The following is a 16,271-nucleotide window of genomic DNA, read 5'->3' as shown; positions in this document are numbered from 1 at the left end:
CATCCACCTTGGAAAAAAAACAGTAAAAGGGAATATTATTTGAATGGGGAGAAATTACAACATGCTGCGGTGCAGAGGGACCTGGGGGTCCTTGTGCATGAATCCCAAAAAGTTAGTTTGCAGGTGCAGCAGGTAATCAGGAAGGCAAATGGAATGTTGGCCTTCATTGCGAGAGGGATGGAGTACAAAAGCAGGGAGGTCCTGCTGCAACTGTACAGGTATTGGTGAGGCCACACCTGGAGTACTGCGTGCAGTTTTGGTCACCTTACTTAAGGAAGGATATACTAGCTTTGGAAGGGGTACAGAGATGATTCACTAAGCTGATTCCGGAGATGAGGGGGTTACTTTATGATGATAGATTGAGTAGACTGGGTCTTTACTCGTTGGAGTTCAGAAAGATGAGGGGTGATCTTATAGAAACATTTAAAATAATGAAAGGGATAGACAAGATAGAGGCAGAGAGGTTGTTTCCACTGGTCGGGGAGACTAGAACTAGAGGGAACAGCCTCAAAATACTGGGGAGCCAATTTAAAACCGAGTTGAGGAGGAATTTCTTCTCCCAGAGAGTTGTGAATCTGTGAAATTCTCTGCCCAAGGAAGAAGTTGAGGCATTGAATGTATTCAAATCACAGATTTTTAATCAATAAGGGAATTAAGGGTTACGGGGAGCGGGTGGGTAAGTGGAGCTGAGTCTACGGCCAGATCAGCCATGATCTTGTTGAATGGCGGAGCAGGCTCGAGGGGCTAGATGGCCTACTCCTGTTCCTAATTCTTATTATGTTATGTCACTGATGGAGGAGGTTGTGTACACAATCTGGAAACAGTGGGCTTGTTGGTCGAAGAGGTCTTTAGTTGCTCCAAAGTTTTTTACGCTCTTTGTGAGAAGCTGCTGGAGCAGGTTGGGGAGTATTCAAATACATGAAATTACCTCCAAGAGATAGTCTTACTTTGCAGTTGTGGTAATATAACTCACGCTGGTGCAAAAGTTGTTTTTTAGCAAAGTTACTTTCAATTTTTTTTAAATTTCAGTATTTCAGAAAAGCTGTTTTTAAATTTCTACTGATTGAAAACAGCTGGTTTCCTGCCATCTTTTCTAAATTGGGTTCACAGTCATGGGTAAATAATAAACTCTATCCATGTGTTAAATGCTCTTTCATTCCTTACTCTAAGCTGGCAGTGTAACTTGAGCTCTGTGTTCACAATGCCCCTGTAATGGTGTCATGCTCCAATCACCGACCTGGATCTTGGTGATGTCCCTCTTCGCTGCCGTCGCTCTCCTGCACCAGCACCTGCTACCTGGAGTGGTATGCCACCACACTGCTCCTTCTGCTCCCCGGCCTGTTCCGATGGTGCTCGCAGGCCGGGAGCCGCGCAGACTGCTGGGCCAGGCCGCCATGCTGCTCCTTCCGCTCCCCGGCCTGCTCCAATGGTGTTCGCAGGTCAGGGGCTGTGCAGACTGCCAGACAGATCTCCAGACAGATGATTGGAGCATGAGCAGGTACAGCAGGAGTGGCGAGGTTGGGGCACAGGAGTGGCGAGTGATCGTGGAGCGATGTGATCGGGGCCCAGGAGAGACGAGGGCCCAGGGGCAGCACAGGCCAGCCCATACTGCGATATGTGTGCACACTAGGTCCATGCAGCAGAACTGGTCTCCATTCGTCTTGGTTAATCCTTGCCACTGGACCAAAACTAAGCTTTGTCAAGCCCGTATAGTGACTGGTGTGCAACGGCCACCACACGTGTAGGGGGTGGTGGGTCTGTCAGTTTGCCTTCCTGACCAGAGCGGTTGCAAGTCACTCCCGCTCCCTGGTTCTAAGCCTGGATTTATTAATCAGGGTGTGATAAAGTGCAGCAGACAACTGTTTTGTACAAAGAAGGTATGGATTTTATTCAAGAAAGCAAATAACACAAATACACTCTAATAAAACTGTAAAATCTTACAAAAAGGTTCTAAACAATGGGGAATACTTTATTACAGGTAATAAACACAACAGAAATACCTCCCACCTCCCAATCACTCTCTTACTAGGTCAAATTTTAAGACACCAGGTTTTAAAGCTCCCAGATCCTTTCCTTAGATAGCTAGGGCTGTTTCGCGGTTTCGGGGTTCTTTGGTTATAGCCGGTTTGCCTTGCCGTACCCCGGACATGGTAGAAGACCTCTGCTGCGTAGTGAAACCAGTTGGGGCGAGTTCTTTTCTCCGATATTGCGATGTTTCTTCCTGTGGTTTCTCGCTGTGTGCTCTCAATCTTGTTGTTCCGAAGTGCTTGGTCAGAAAAGTTCTTCCTGTGATGGTCAGAATAGAGAGTTTCCTCTTCTTTGTCTTTCTGGTACGATAATCCCTCAGTTTATACTCTGAGAGGCTCCTTAACCTTTGTGCCAAATCTAACGTTTCTTTTGTTTAAGTTTTGCTGCCCAGCTAACTGAAACTTGATTAAGTGTTTTTAATTTGCCGTTGATAGACTTTTCTGAGCTGACGAGCTCTTATCAATTGTTGAAATTATCATTTGGTTTCGAGTCGCAATTGTTAAAGTTAGTTTCTGGTGTCGAGTTGTCTGCCTGGGTCCGAGCTTTCTATGCAGGCCGGAAAGGTGATTAGCATTATGCATGTGTTGGATAGGTTTTGTGCTGGATTGAAACTGTACTTCCTTGGATTGATTGTTGAAATGTAAATGTCTTCTAGGGGGCAGGTTTTGAGGGTAAACCGTTCCCCAGACAATTTGATTAGCTCCAATATCCCCAGACAGCTTGTTTAGCTCCAATATCCAAACCGGCTTTTCAGAGATTGAACCCACCCCTTTTCTTGCAGTCCTTTTCTCACAGACCCAACATACACCTTTTAAAAATTACAAACGGTTAAAACTCGTAGATTTCTTCCATGGGCATTTTAGGATCCCAAACTTTCTGTTTGATAGTCCCAAATCGAATTTCCTTTTCAATTCCAAACACTGGGGGGGGGGGGTTTCCACGAATTTTGGAATCTTGCAGTCCCCCATTTGCCACTCCTCGCCACAGTGTGTCATCCTAAATGAACAAAATTCCTGATTCCCGAGAGCCAACCTTCCCCTGTAATTTAACTAGCTAAACTCAAACACACATTCCCCTTTGAAATATGTTACTGTTTACAGATAAATTCAGTCATAAGTTACATTACAGCATAGAGGGGGTCCAACCCCCCTCCATTACTCCAGTTTCACAAAAATACACAGTAAAACACACATAGTAAAATCTTTTTAACACTTGACCTCTGCGTTTTACAGCAGGTGGAATCTAAACCGGACCTCACCGGGTGACTGCGAATTTTCTGCAGTGTCCTATTATATTTTGTGTTTTCCTTCCTGATACAACCCTTAAGTTCAGCTAGGGCTCGTCCAGCACCCGCTGGTGCCGGGACCAACGACCTTTGCCTCTCACCCTGCAGGTAGCACACCATAGATACAGAATAATCGCGAGCTGGCAGACAACCAAAACGTGGAAAGCTATTCTGATCCCAGCAGGGACCTCTATATTTCTGAAAATATCCCACCAGGGTGGAACTGTAATCTCCAAAATCTCACCCCCTATCTCAACTGTTTTTTGTTCTAGAGTATAGAAATGTTTCTGTGATATTTCTGCAGTAGGGTGGTAAGATGTTTGGGTAGAGGGGGATTTCGTAACCAAAATGTGTGACATAGTCTTGCAGGTTTGTTATGTTGTCACTTACAGTGAGGTGAACAGTGGAGGGTTCAGGAATGGGGATAATCCATTCCTGGGCCACTTGAACTTCTACCTCGGGTATAAAACAGAAACTGCTGTCACTTACCGGACACTAGATGTGCTGTCCATGCTGGTAGTGGGGTGCACTGGTGGTGACACAATATGTCCCACCCCCTATGTATGTTACCTGTGGAGGAACATGGTCCTGTGCCATTACCTCCATGGTACAGTTGATAGGTTGCGCGCCTGCAGCTTTAAATCCACACTGTGGTCTGGAATAGGCGTTCAATTGCTGGGGACACAGTATTATGTGTGCACCCCGGCTCCGGCATCTGGAGAGGTCAGTACCTGTCATAGTGTGCTCCCACTTTATGACATAAGGTGGGACCGCTGTGAACGAACATGTGCACCCCCTTGAATGACCCCAATGTTCTCCACCTTGTATACCAGTACGGGTCAGGCTGTCCCACCCATGACCAGCATCCTCACTACTATTCCCATGATGGTATGGTTGGACTGCCCACAATCTACTGGTACAGGGTAGGCTTCAGAAGCTCGACGGAGCTGACACAGACTCAATGAATTGCTATACAGGTGGAGGGCTGCAAGTTGCTTGTTGCTGATCCAAGAGGGGACTAAACCTTGCTTTAAATCCTCCAGGTTGCTGCGGCCCTCGCCCAGCAACCATGCCCCATACAGCACACACACCTCATTCCTTGCAGCCTGGTCCGAGGTATTCCTATCCTCCCGTATTAGTGCATTTACTGTTTTTGCGTGTCTTTCCAGCTCAGCAATAATTTCTTTTAAATGGACCGTCATAGCCTGGTCCTCGTGTAGCTCTGAGCCTACCACTGTGTTTTCTTCCCTTAGGATCTTCTGTAGTTGGTTTTTTAGACCATTTATTTGCGTTTGCAGTTCTATATCATCCATGCTATTTATCACAGAGGATCCTGTATTATATGCAGTGAAAATGTCGTTCAAGGTTCCCCTCCTTTGTCTCCCCATGCTCATAGTGTTCCCAGCGTATATATCTGCTTTGTCTACGTTGCCGAAATCTAACTCGTAAAATTTCTTGAACATTTCCCTGAGTAGGGCCTGGTTTGGCTGCTCCGTTTCCTTCGGGCACCATACAGGTAAGTGTACTTCTGTAAGGTTTCCTCGATGTCACCTCTGTGACCCGTACTCACCCCCATTAGGGCGAGCAGGAGCTAGGCCCCTCTCATCATTTGGTTCCTTCCCTGTAGGGATACAAAATAGATAGCCTTGCACTCAAGAAAAACACTTCTCTGTCTTGGCAAAAGTGATCCAGTTCTACAATCCAACTTAAACTTTAAAAAATTCCATCTAAAATACTAAAACTTAAACGACCAAAAATCATAAAACACACTTAAATCATCAGAGATGCTATGTACATCCACTGCCCAGGCTAATTCCTGTTCAACCTCTGCCTTTTCCGGTCTTTGGGCAGCTTGTACGCCTGGGTGTAAGGTGGTCTGTACCGCAGGGGACCCGGAGAGTTCTTCTTAATGTGACTGGGGGTTTCCCTGAGTCCCAGATGATCGGGGGAATGGCCCCTCCTGTATACAGCACACTACCCCCTTCTGTGTAGCTGCCGGTGAGTCTGCTACTTCTTCTGTGGGTTCCGCACAGCCGGAGGCTGCCAGCTGGGGACCCTCATTTGGTGGCTGGTCGACCACTACCTCCCCTTGCTGTATAGCTGCTGAGTCTATGTCCTGCCCTGTGGGTTTCGTGCAGCAGGCTGGGGACCCTTGTCGTTCTCTTGGCCCGCCGCTAACTCTCCTGTGAGTCCCACACCGTTGAAGGCTGCAGGCTGGGAACCCTATCCCTAGAATGATCCTTGACCTTGGACATTCTTTTATGGGCTGCTACCCTCCCGGGGCTGAACCACTGAAACTGGGGTGCTGGTGACCACAGGTTCTTTGGCCGTGGTGTACTGGAAGTCCTTCTTAGTGCTCCGGCTACTGGGGGTGCATCCGAGTCCCAAACAATTGGTGGGGTAGCCCCCCCAGTAATACAATTCACCTCCCCCATCTGCATGCTCTGTGAGTCTGCAATGCCCCCTGTGGGCCTTCCACAGTCGGAGGCTGCTGGCTGAGGATCCCTGTCCTGAGGATGGTTCACTGCCCCCAATGGTAGCGGGATGGAGAATGACCCAGCCTGTTCATTCCCTGTGAGACCCACTAGACTGTACAGGACCCCGTTAGATAGAAGTGAGGCGGTTGGGTTATCTGTATATACAATGGTGCTTGAAGCTCCAGTATCTAGCAGATAGGTCCCTGTCACCTTCTCCACCTCCATCTTAACGCACAGTCTCTTGTGTGCATCATATTCTAGGGGACACAGATACACAGGCGGTGCCGGTTCGAGTCATGGGTCAGGATTTGGCGGGATGGATGGGGTTTCCCTCCTGATGGCCGTAGCTACCTTCCCTGGGCCGCCCAATACGGACCGGAGCGCGGCCACAACTCCTTGAAGGAAGAGGGCGAGTTCTGCGCTCTGGGTCCGGGTCCAGCCTTTTGGGCAGGAGCTGGGGGTTCCTTAGCTACAAAGGGTTCCTACAATCCTTTCTCCAATGCCCACTTTTCCCGCACCCAAAGCAGTTACGCTTGATGTCGGGAGATACCCCCTTCCTGGTGCCATTCCCGCTTTGCTTGGTGGGGCCTTAACTCAAGTACCGTCCCCTTGGGTGGGTTCTCCTCCGTCCCTCGGCCGCTCCTAAAAGCCAGGGTTATTTGCCTAATCACTGACTCCTCGGTGGCATTGGGATCCTTCGGATCGAACCACAGCTCGGCTTTGGCCTTCACCCGTGGCAAACTGTTTGCCACCACGCTCCAGAACCAGTGGGCCCTCTCATCCTGGGTCAAGTGATCCCGGTTGAGGGTCCCACTGCAGGCACTCTTGTAGATGGGTTTCCCCTGCCTATTGTATCGTCTTCTCCATTCGGGAGAAGGGACTCCCGTCATTTAGGCCCATAACTTCCAAGACTTCTTCCTTGACAGTAGCGTATGTACTCTGCCCTCTCTTGCTTCCTGCAGAGAGAGACTGGTATACGCTACTGTATAGGGAGAATAGGAGCATTTTTGCCATTTCGGAGTCGTCGCAACCATTTATCCCCCCGCCTGTTCCACCTCCATGAAGTAGACCGAGGGTGTCCCCGTTATGGGTGAGCTTGTCCAGGTGGGCTACCATGGTTCTAAGCTGCTGGGTGCTGTAGGGGACCACGAAGTTACTTTCGAGGAGCCCTGCTGCCCCATCGAGAGTGGGCGCACTGTACTTCTGCTGCCGTACCAGGCACATCGACCCTGGTCCCAGCCCTTGTCATACTCGTGTCGCTCCCACCTTTCCCTGCTGCCAAGCCAAGTCACAACCTGATGCCACAGGTGGTGGTGCACCATCCCCGCCTGTCCCGCAAACTGTTCGCCCCTCCTACTGCCTGACCGGGCTAAGCCCCGGCGCCACAGGTACTGGGTGAATGTCCCTTTCCATTTGCCCCTCCTGCTACCAGACCGGGCTAAGCCCCGGGGCCAAAGATACTGGTCGAACAGCTTCCCCCTGCTCTTCCAGGTCTGCCCGAGCCGTATTCGGGTTTATTAGGCAGAACATGCCTTTGGCCTTGGAAAGAGCAAGGTTCAGACTATAAATTTGCTTTTGGCAGGGACCGTGGTCTCCAGTCTCGAACCCTCTGCTGCTTGCTACCTTATAAGCGCTTGTACATCACTTAACTTCTCCTCCTGCTCTTTAATTATCCTGGTGAGGCGGGCATTTTCTTCCTGCAACACCAGTTCTTGACCCTTTGCTTCGGTGACCTGGTACTGAAGGTAATCCTGGCAGTTTCTATGTGTTTCTACTAACTGTAGTTTCCATTGCTTTTGCTTGCCTTACTCCTCGAATAATCTTTCCCCCATGATAGCTCTGGCACTCGAGTGTTCCTCGGACTCCCTGAGCTCTGCCTCCAGCGAATCGACTTTCTTGTTCAATTGCTGGACCTGTCGGTGTAGGCAGACTAACCATATTGATTTTTCCACAGAGCGCTTATGGTCCTTACTCTCAGTCCATTTGGCTGCAGCGTCCACAGGACGTTCAGCACGCAATAGGTTCAGTACCCATTTCTTTGTTATATTGACTTTCTTGAATATGTAAAAGGAAATCCTCTCTTCCATTTTGCTTCTTTCCTCAAGAACAGTGTCTACTGCATCACAACCTTTTGACCAAGCTCCTGTCTGACTCGCCATTCTGTAGGGGGTGGTGGTTCTATCAGCTTACCTTCCTGACCAGAGCGGTTGCGAGTCGCTCCCACTCCCTGGTTCTCGAGCATGGATTTATTAATCAGGGTGTGATAAAGTGCAGCAGGCAACTGTTTTGTACAAAGAAGGTATGGATTTTATTCAAGAAAGCAAATAACACAAATACACTCCAATAAAACTGTAAAATCTTACAAAAAGGTTCTAAACAATGGGGAACACTTTATTACAGGTAATAAACACAACAGAAATACCTCCCACCTCCCACTCACTCTCTAACTAGGTCAAACTCGAGGGCACCAGGGATTAATGCTCACCAGATCCTTTCCTTTGACAGCTAGGGCTGTTTCGCGGTTTCGGGGTTCTTTGGTTATAGCCGGTTTGCCTTGCCGTACCCCGGACATGGTAGAAGACCTCTGCTGCGTAGTGAAGCCAGTTGGGGCGAGTTCTTTTCTCCGATATCGCGATGTTTCTTCCTGTGGTTTCTCACCGTGTGCTCTCAATCTTGTTGTTCCGAAGTGCTTGGTCAGAAAAGTTCTTCCTGTGATGGTCAGAATAGAGAGTTTCCTCTTATCTGTCTTTCTGGTATGATAGGCCCTTAGTTTATACTCCTTAATCTTTGCACCAAATCTAACATTTCTTTTGTTTAAGTTTTGCTGCCCAGCTAACTGAAACTTGATTAAGTGTTTTTAATCTGCCGTTGATAAACTTTTCTGAGCTGATGAGCTCTTGTCAATTGTTGAAATTATCCTTTGGTTTCGAGTCGCAATTGTTAAAGTTGGTTTCTGTTGTCGAGTTGTCTGCCTGGGTCCGAGCTTTCTATACAGGCCGGAAAGGTGATAAGCATTATGCATGTGTTGGATAGGTTTTGTGCTGGATTGAAACTGTACTTCCTTGGATTGATTGTTGAAATGTAAATGTCTTCTAGGGGGCAGGTTTTGAGGGTAAACCTTTCCCCAGACAATTTGATTAGCTCCAATATCCCCAGACAGCTTGTTTAGCTCCAATATCCAAAACAGCTTTTCAGAGATTGAACCCACCCCTTTTCTTACAGCCCTTTTCTCACAGACCCAACATGCACCTTTTAAAAATCACAAACTTGGTTAAAACGCATAGATTTCTTCCATGGGCATTTTAGGATCCCAAACTTTCTGTTTAATAGTCCCAAATCGAATTTCCTTTTTAGTGAGTCCAAACACTGGGGGGGGGGGGTTCCACGAATTTTGGAATCTTGCACACGTTACAAAAATCTACACACAGGCATCTTTCACCCTTCAAGATTTAGTTCAGGACCTGGAATATTAGGTCCTTCATTGAAACACCTGTGAACTTTTTATCGTGGAAGCAAGTCATCCTCGATTCGAGGGACTGCCTATGATGATGATGATGATGATGATGAATGGTGTCAGTTCTACCACAAGGATGCACCGAAAAGACAGCATGGCGTTCTGACCCGGTGTTTTCTCGCTTCTCTTTTGCTTGTACTTCTCTTGTATCTGATGATTTATATTTACCTTTCCTTGCTGACATTTATTGGTTCTTCTCTTTTCCTATCAATTTTTTCAATGACGTAGCTGTCTGTCTCAAATACGCAGTAAACATGCCTCTAACCATTTTGGTTCAAATTGACCTTAATTTCGTGCAGCTTTTCCAGGCCAACTGAAAGCAAATCAAACACTGTTTGTAATCCAATGGAAAATGTGTGGACACTTTACTTTCAAATTGTCTCAGCTTACAGTGCAGATTTCAATCATATTGAAAAGAGAAGCTGCCCATCATTTAAAAATCCAATTCAACCAGTGCAGAGAAGAAAACATATTACATCCATAAGATGGTAGCAGCAACAATGGATTTTTTTTTAACAAACCCAAGCAGTGGTTAACTGACTTCACTTAATCTTCCCAAACTCTGGCTCACCTTTTAGCACAGAACTAGTTTTAAGTACTCCACAATATATACAAAGCTAAATTCCAATTTAAATCATTAACATTATGTGGGTTCTCATTTGAGATGCAACTAGAATTAGGAAGGGAACGCTTTATATATTCAAAGAAAATATAGCTCAAAGAAGTAACGGTTAAAGTCTAGTATGAAGTCTAATCTGCAATTTGCAGAAATGGGTGTGTAAATCTGTATGACAGTTATTTTATGTTTTACATCTTTTTAAGTGTATTGTGGATTGGTCATGTTTACCAAATCAATCAGCAATCTTCACTTCATAATCTTATTATATTTAAGAAAATGCATCAACACTCAACACGTTCTCTTCTGATTTCCTTCAGGTTTTTTCTTTGGTTTATTGATGCAATCAAACTGTAGGTGTTCCTAAAAATGCTAAAAATCATCAAGTTAATCACCGAAGTAATTTATTTATTTTTTCTTTCCCCTAGTCCCCACTTGCAAAAACCAATCATCTTCGCAAAGGTCCCTCAGTCACAGGGTTGGGTCATTAACTGAGGCACAGCTGCCAACAATGCTAAAGGGAAGAAATAGCTTCTCTTTTCTCTTTTATCTTTGCTCTTTTACTCAACTCCAGTCCCTTATTTAACCTCTAGAATTAAATAAAATATATTTTAAAATATATCTGCATTATATGTAAGCAATCTCATGAGCATCATTGGCAGCCATTTTATTTCCATTTTGGAAGCCATCATGATGTTAAAGGTGAAACATCAATTAGGTTAGACAATTCTCTTAATTTTAAATTATTCGGTGATTTTTTTTAAAGAATCAGTGCTTTTTGATAAGTGTTTGAGCTAACAATACAGATATGCTGGGGGGCGAAAGCTGTTGGCAAAAACCGTGAATATTTTAAGAATAAAAGTGTTTAGTAATGATAAAATTGATTTTGTATATATATAAATGTTAAAAGCGTAAATTATATGGAAAGGCTGCAGTTTTGAAAGAGACAAAATGGATCCCTTCCCCAAGCCCATGTGTTTCCTGGCTGGGCAGAGCCCAAGAAACAAAGGCAGCATGGCTTTGAAACTCACCAAACTAGAAAAGGTGTTAATTGAAAAGCCATTAACCTAATCAAGGAATAGCACCAGGCCTCTAGACAGACACATGTACGAGGAGAAGCCAATTAGGAATGGCCCTGGAAACCAAGACCCAATCCTGAGGCTTTCTGAGAAACAATGGACAAGGGGTATAATAACCCGAGCAAAAGATTGCTAGCTCTCTCTTTTCGTAGACCAAGAAGCAGACCATGTGCTTTGCCAGAGGGAAGTGAAGTATACCTTTTTATATCTTTTTATAAATCACTATTGTAACATCATTATATCTGTTGTAACTAAGTCAATCTGTAGGATAGTTGACGACTGCTGTTTCTCTGATAGATGTGCATGTGTGTGTGTTTAATAAACTATTCCAAATTGTTTTAAAATAATCGGTCTTGCTGTCAATTTAATGCCAGAGATTTAGAAATCTTACAATATTTAGAGTGGGTTGAGATTGCAGATATAAACTGGGTGTGATGAAATCTAATATTTACTCTCCAATAAGTTTGTCTGACAGGATAATTCAAAAGGGAATGTGGAACGAATCACTAAAAGGACTGGAAGACAAAAAATCATTCTTCGATTTTAATCTTTGCAAATAACCTTATTATTTTATGGTAAGATCCGCACACTTGCCCAACAATGTTTTGAATCCAATAAGCTAAAAACTTAAGGATGTTTTTACTTATAGTGATTGACATCCATAGCCATTGTGGGCTTTAATGAAATGGGATTCGTGTGTCCAAATTTTAACTTATTTTCACTATCGGGCACGTACAATAAGATCCAGCGAGCCAGCATCTGGATTTATTTCTACAGAGAATGCAACAAATGGAAATGTTATGAACTGAATTGTACATCTTGAAAAAAACACCAGCATATGCTCCTTATACTTCATCTGTACTGAAATCCTCTGTAAATTGCAACCTGTCCAAAGTTCCATAGTCTGTTTCCTATCCTACAATCATTTCTGCATCCCTGTCCTCTACACCTTCCATCAATTCTTTCATTTCCCAATGCTTTGAATTCAAACTCCCTGTTCTCATTTACACATCTCTTGATAGCCTTGCTCATCCTGACTTCTGCAACCTCCTCCACCCTTGTTTGCCACTACACTCCTTCTGACTGACCAGCTTTACATCCCCTTCTGCAGAGCCTTTGGTTACCTGAGCCTCATATTCTGAAATACTCTACTTGAACCCCATTGCCTTGCTTCCTCCCTTCTCTGCTTCAAAAGCCTCCCTAAAATCTACCTCTGTAAACATGCCTTTGGTTACCAACCCTAATCCTTCTCCCACCATTGATTTTTAAGTAATTGTGGATTGTTTACTATGTGAAAGGCACTATTTAAATGTAAGCTGTATTTGATGTTCTTTCCCTAAATACAACAATGGCTACATTTCAAAGTACTTCACTGGCTGTAAAGTGCTTTGGGCCATCCTGAGTATGTGAAAGGCACTTTATAAATGCAAGTTTTTTCTTTTTCAACAAGCCATATTTACTATAATGGCCCAGATTTGATGGTGTGTTAGATGCCTTCAGAACGGCCCAGAACTTGCGATCTGTGAAGTTTCGCTTGGGGAGATCCACCGCATCTGCTACAAATTCACTTGAGCTGAGAGTTGGGCTATTGCTACTGCTCAGCGAATGCCCATGAAACTCTTATGCCAGGTAACACAGGCGTAAGGTCTTCTTTTAACAGCGTAAGGGTTAAAACAAATGTTACAATAACATTTAAAAAATGATTTAATCATACACATACATTTAGTTTAGGTAAATTTTGTCCCGTTTTATAGGGCCCAAGTTTTGGGCCGCACCTAAAACGGTGCAGCCCGGACCTGGACGCCCATTTTTCACGCCACAAAGTGCACCTAAAAAAAACTTACCTATTCTCCGGCTCCCTGCACGCCCTCTGGAGCTGGCCGCAGCACAGCACGAGCTGTAGGGGGCGGAGCCAGGTCCCTGGGCTGAAAACAGTGCCGGGACCTCTGCACATGCACGCTACAGTGGGCGCACATGTGCAGTAGCTCCAGACGCCCAAAACTGTGGGAGGGGCCCCTTCTCCCCCACCCACCCCCCTCCACCTCCCCCCACCCCCTTCTCCCCTCCCCCTCCCACCCCCTTTCTCCCCCTCCCCTCGCTGTCAGAAACACAGACACTGACAGACAGAGAGTGAGAGACACTGACAGAGACACACTGTGGGGGCCGTCCCAGCACGCTGTTGGAGGACTCCCGGTGCTGCAGTTGGTAAGTAGAAAATGTTTTATTTATTGATTTTAAATTTTTTTAAAATTTTTTATTAATTTTTTTGATTGATTTATTGGTTGATTTATTGATGTATTTGTCATTTATTATTGATGATGGCTTTTTATTTGTAAAACTGAAGTGTTTAATGTTTGTAAACTTCCCTTTAAACCCTAGCCCCCCCCCCCCCATTCCCTACGCCTAATTTGTAACCTACGCCTGATTTTCTAAAGTGTAGACAAGGTTTTTTCGAACGTACAAAAATCTTCACTTACTCCATTCTAAGTTAGTTTGGAGTAATTTTTCACTGCCTAAACTTTGAAAACAGGCGTAAGTGGCTGGACACGCCCCCTTTTGAAAGAAAATTCTGTTCCAAAGTGAAACTGTTCTAACTGACTAGAACTGGAGCAAACTAAATGCCGAGAATTCAAATTTCTAAGATACTCCATTCTAAACCAGTTGCTCCAAAAAATCAGGAGCAACTCAGGCCGAAACTTGGTCCCAAAATGTTTACATTTATTTTTCAAAACATTATTTTATTTTAAATGTTCATTTAAAGGGTCTTTTAATTAATTTTGAACCTATGACCATTTATTTTTAGTTAAATGGTGTGACATTTTATTAGGTGATTTCTCATATGCTTATGGGGATTCTGTGCGTAAATGGAATCCCCCTAAGCATCATAGGTATCCACTTTTTTTATTGGTTGGCCTGGCTCATGTGATCCCAGGAATGCTTGTGAACTGCATGCACCCCTGGGATGTGTAGGCCTTTACGCACACGTACACCTCAAACTGTCCGAAGCTCTGGAGACACCAGGGACGTTGGTACTTTTCTTTCGGTTCAGAGGCATACACAGGCGTCAAGCTAGCGACTGCAATTTGCAGGCCAATGAATATTCATGCATGTTACTCTCAGTCTATTCCACATCTACCCGAGTGACAATAGGCAAGGCACTACTCTCAGGCCCATTGTTCTACTTCTCTGTCCTGGAAATTGAGTTGTATGAAATCAAAACCTCATTGCTATTACCAAGTTGCATTCTGCCACATTTTTGTAATTTGTTTCAACAGTTCTCCAGTATTGCCGGAAAAAAATGCCTTTATAAATAAAACTAATTTCCAAAAATGTTTTCGACCTTTTTGTATACTGAGTAGAAATAACCATTATTTTTTCCATTTGTATGTTAATTAAATGACATCAAGGCTTCAAGGCCCATTACTACTTGCAGCTGTGCATATAAATATACAAATGTAGCAACTGGCCATGCTCAAAATATAAAAAGGTTTAACAAAAAAATCAGACAACTTATTCATGATGTTATATCTCCACTAGTTATATACAGAGAAAAGCAAAATACAATTCAGGTCAGCGCTGAGGGAATGCTGCAATGAAGGAAAGGTGGCGAAAAATTAGAGATACCATTTAGGAGAGAAATCAGGAAGCACTTTTTTACGTAAACAACAACAACCTTTATTTATATAGCATCTTTAATGTAGTGAAATGTCCCAAAGCACGTCACAGGAATATTGAGATTTAAAAAAATTTGACACCGAACTGCATAAGTAGAAATTACCGCAGGTTACCAAAAGCTTGGTCAAAGAGATATGTTTTAAGGAGCGTCTTGAAGGAGGAAAGAGAGCTAGAGAGGCAGAGAGGTTTAGGCAGGGAGTTCCAGAGCTTGGGGCCTAGGCAACAGAAGGCATGACCATTAATATGTCCTTACTGTACAGTATAAATGCACACGATACCCATACTTGAGAAAAGATCACTCTGTGACCAGTTACGTTTATTACCAAGACCTCAAGAGACAGACGGTGGGTGGAGCTTCCCCTTTTATCCCGGAAAGTCCAGGTTAGGAGTGCCTCCCACAAGTTCGACCCCTGAGGTCATTGTTCTCAAGGTATACAACTTAGGTCAGCTTATATATGGGTTACAATGACAGTTGAATACATGACATCATCTCACCCCCAAAGTCTTATTGGGATCACAGGTTAAGTCTCTCTGTGGTTTACGCTCCCTTGTAGAGCGCCTAAGTTGGGGCTCCGGTTGTTGGGTGCTGGCCTGAGTGTCTGCTGTTTGCAGTGCCTCAGGCCTGTCTGGATTGCTCACAGTGACTGGGCTCTCCTCCACTTAGTTTCGGTGTTCAGTCACCTGTGGTGGAGTGAACTCTACACCGTGTTCTTCCTCTGCTTCTTCTATGGATTGCTGAACCTCCTTTTAATTTGATCCACCTGTTTGCGGCAGATTTGTCCATTGGTAAGTTTAACTACCAAAATCCTATTCCCCTCTTTGGCAATCACAGTGCTTGCAAGCCATTTGGACCCTGCAGCGTAATTAAGGACAAAAACAGGGTCATTGACATCAATACATCGCGCCCTCACATTCCTGTCATGGTAGTCACATTGTGACTGACGCCTGCTCTCAACAATTTCTTTCATAGTAGAGTGTATAAGGGATAACCTGGTTGAGTGTCCTTTTCAATAGCAGCTCTGTGGGTGGAACCCCTGTGAGCGAGTGTGGTCTGGATCTATTGGCCTACAGGAGGCGCGATAAGCGGCTTTGTAGGGAACCCCCTTGGATTCTGAGCATCCCCTGTTTGATTATCTGCACTGCTCGTTCTGCCTGGCCGTTTGAGGCCGGCTTGAACGGTGTCGTTCTGACATGGTTGATTCCATTGCCTGCCATGAAGTCCTGGAATTCAGTGCTTGTGAAGCACGGTCCATTGTCGCTGACCAAGATGTCCGGTAGACCATGGGCAGCGAACATTGCCCGTAGACTTTCTACCATGGCAGAGGATGTGCTTGAATTTAAAATGGCACACTCAATCCATTTGGAGTAGGCATCTACTACAACAAAAAATATTTTTCCCATGAAAGGACCTGCGTAGTCCACATGGATGCGTGGCCATGGTTTGACGGGCTAGGACCAGGGGCTAAGGGGGGCTTCCCTGGGTGCGTTGCCCAACTGAGCACATGTGTTGCACCTGCGAACACAAAGTTCCAGGTCTGCATCTTTCCCTGGCCACCAAACGTGTGACCTGGCAATTGCCTTCATCATGACAATGCCC

The 16,271-nt window shown here is 44.9% G+C and overlaps 1 long non-coding RNA gene across 2 annotated transcripts in view; it reads right to left on the bottom strand.

Annotated features, from left to right (window-relative positions):
- Positions 1–3,086: 3,086 nt before the first annotated feature.
- Positions 3,087–16,271, bottom strand: part of LOC139262105 (uncharacterized) — a 36,553-nt gene continuing 23,368 nt past the window's right edge. For both annotated transcript variants that reach the window (XR_011592898.1, XR_011592899.1), the window contains exons 2-4: positions 9,473–9,617; positions 8,276–8,499; positions 3,087–4,934 (exon numbers count right to left, since the gene is read on the bottom strand). This is a non-coding gene — a long non-coding RNA (uncharacterized lncRNA). The remainder of the gene's footprint in view (positions 4,935–8,275; positions 8,500–9,472; positions 9,618–16,271) is intronic.

This window comes from Pristiophorus japonicus, chromosome 4 (assembly GCF_044704955.1).
Source record: "Pristiophorus japonicus isolate sPriJap1 chromosome 4, sPriJap1.hap1, whole genome shotgun sequence".
NCBI classification, from domain to species: domain Eukaryota; kingdom Metazoa; phylum Chordata; class Chondrichthyes; family Pristiophoridae; genus Pristiophorus; species Pristiophorus japonicus.
This window is presented reverse-complemented; position numbering and strand designations above follow the sequence as displayed.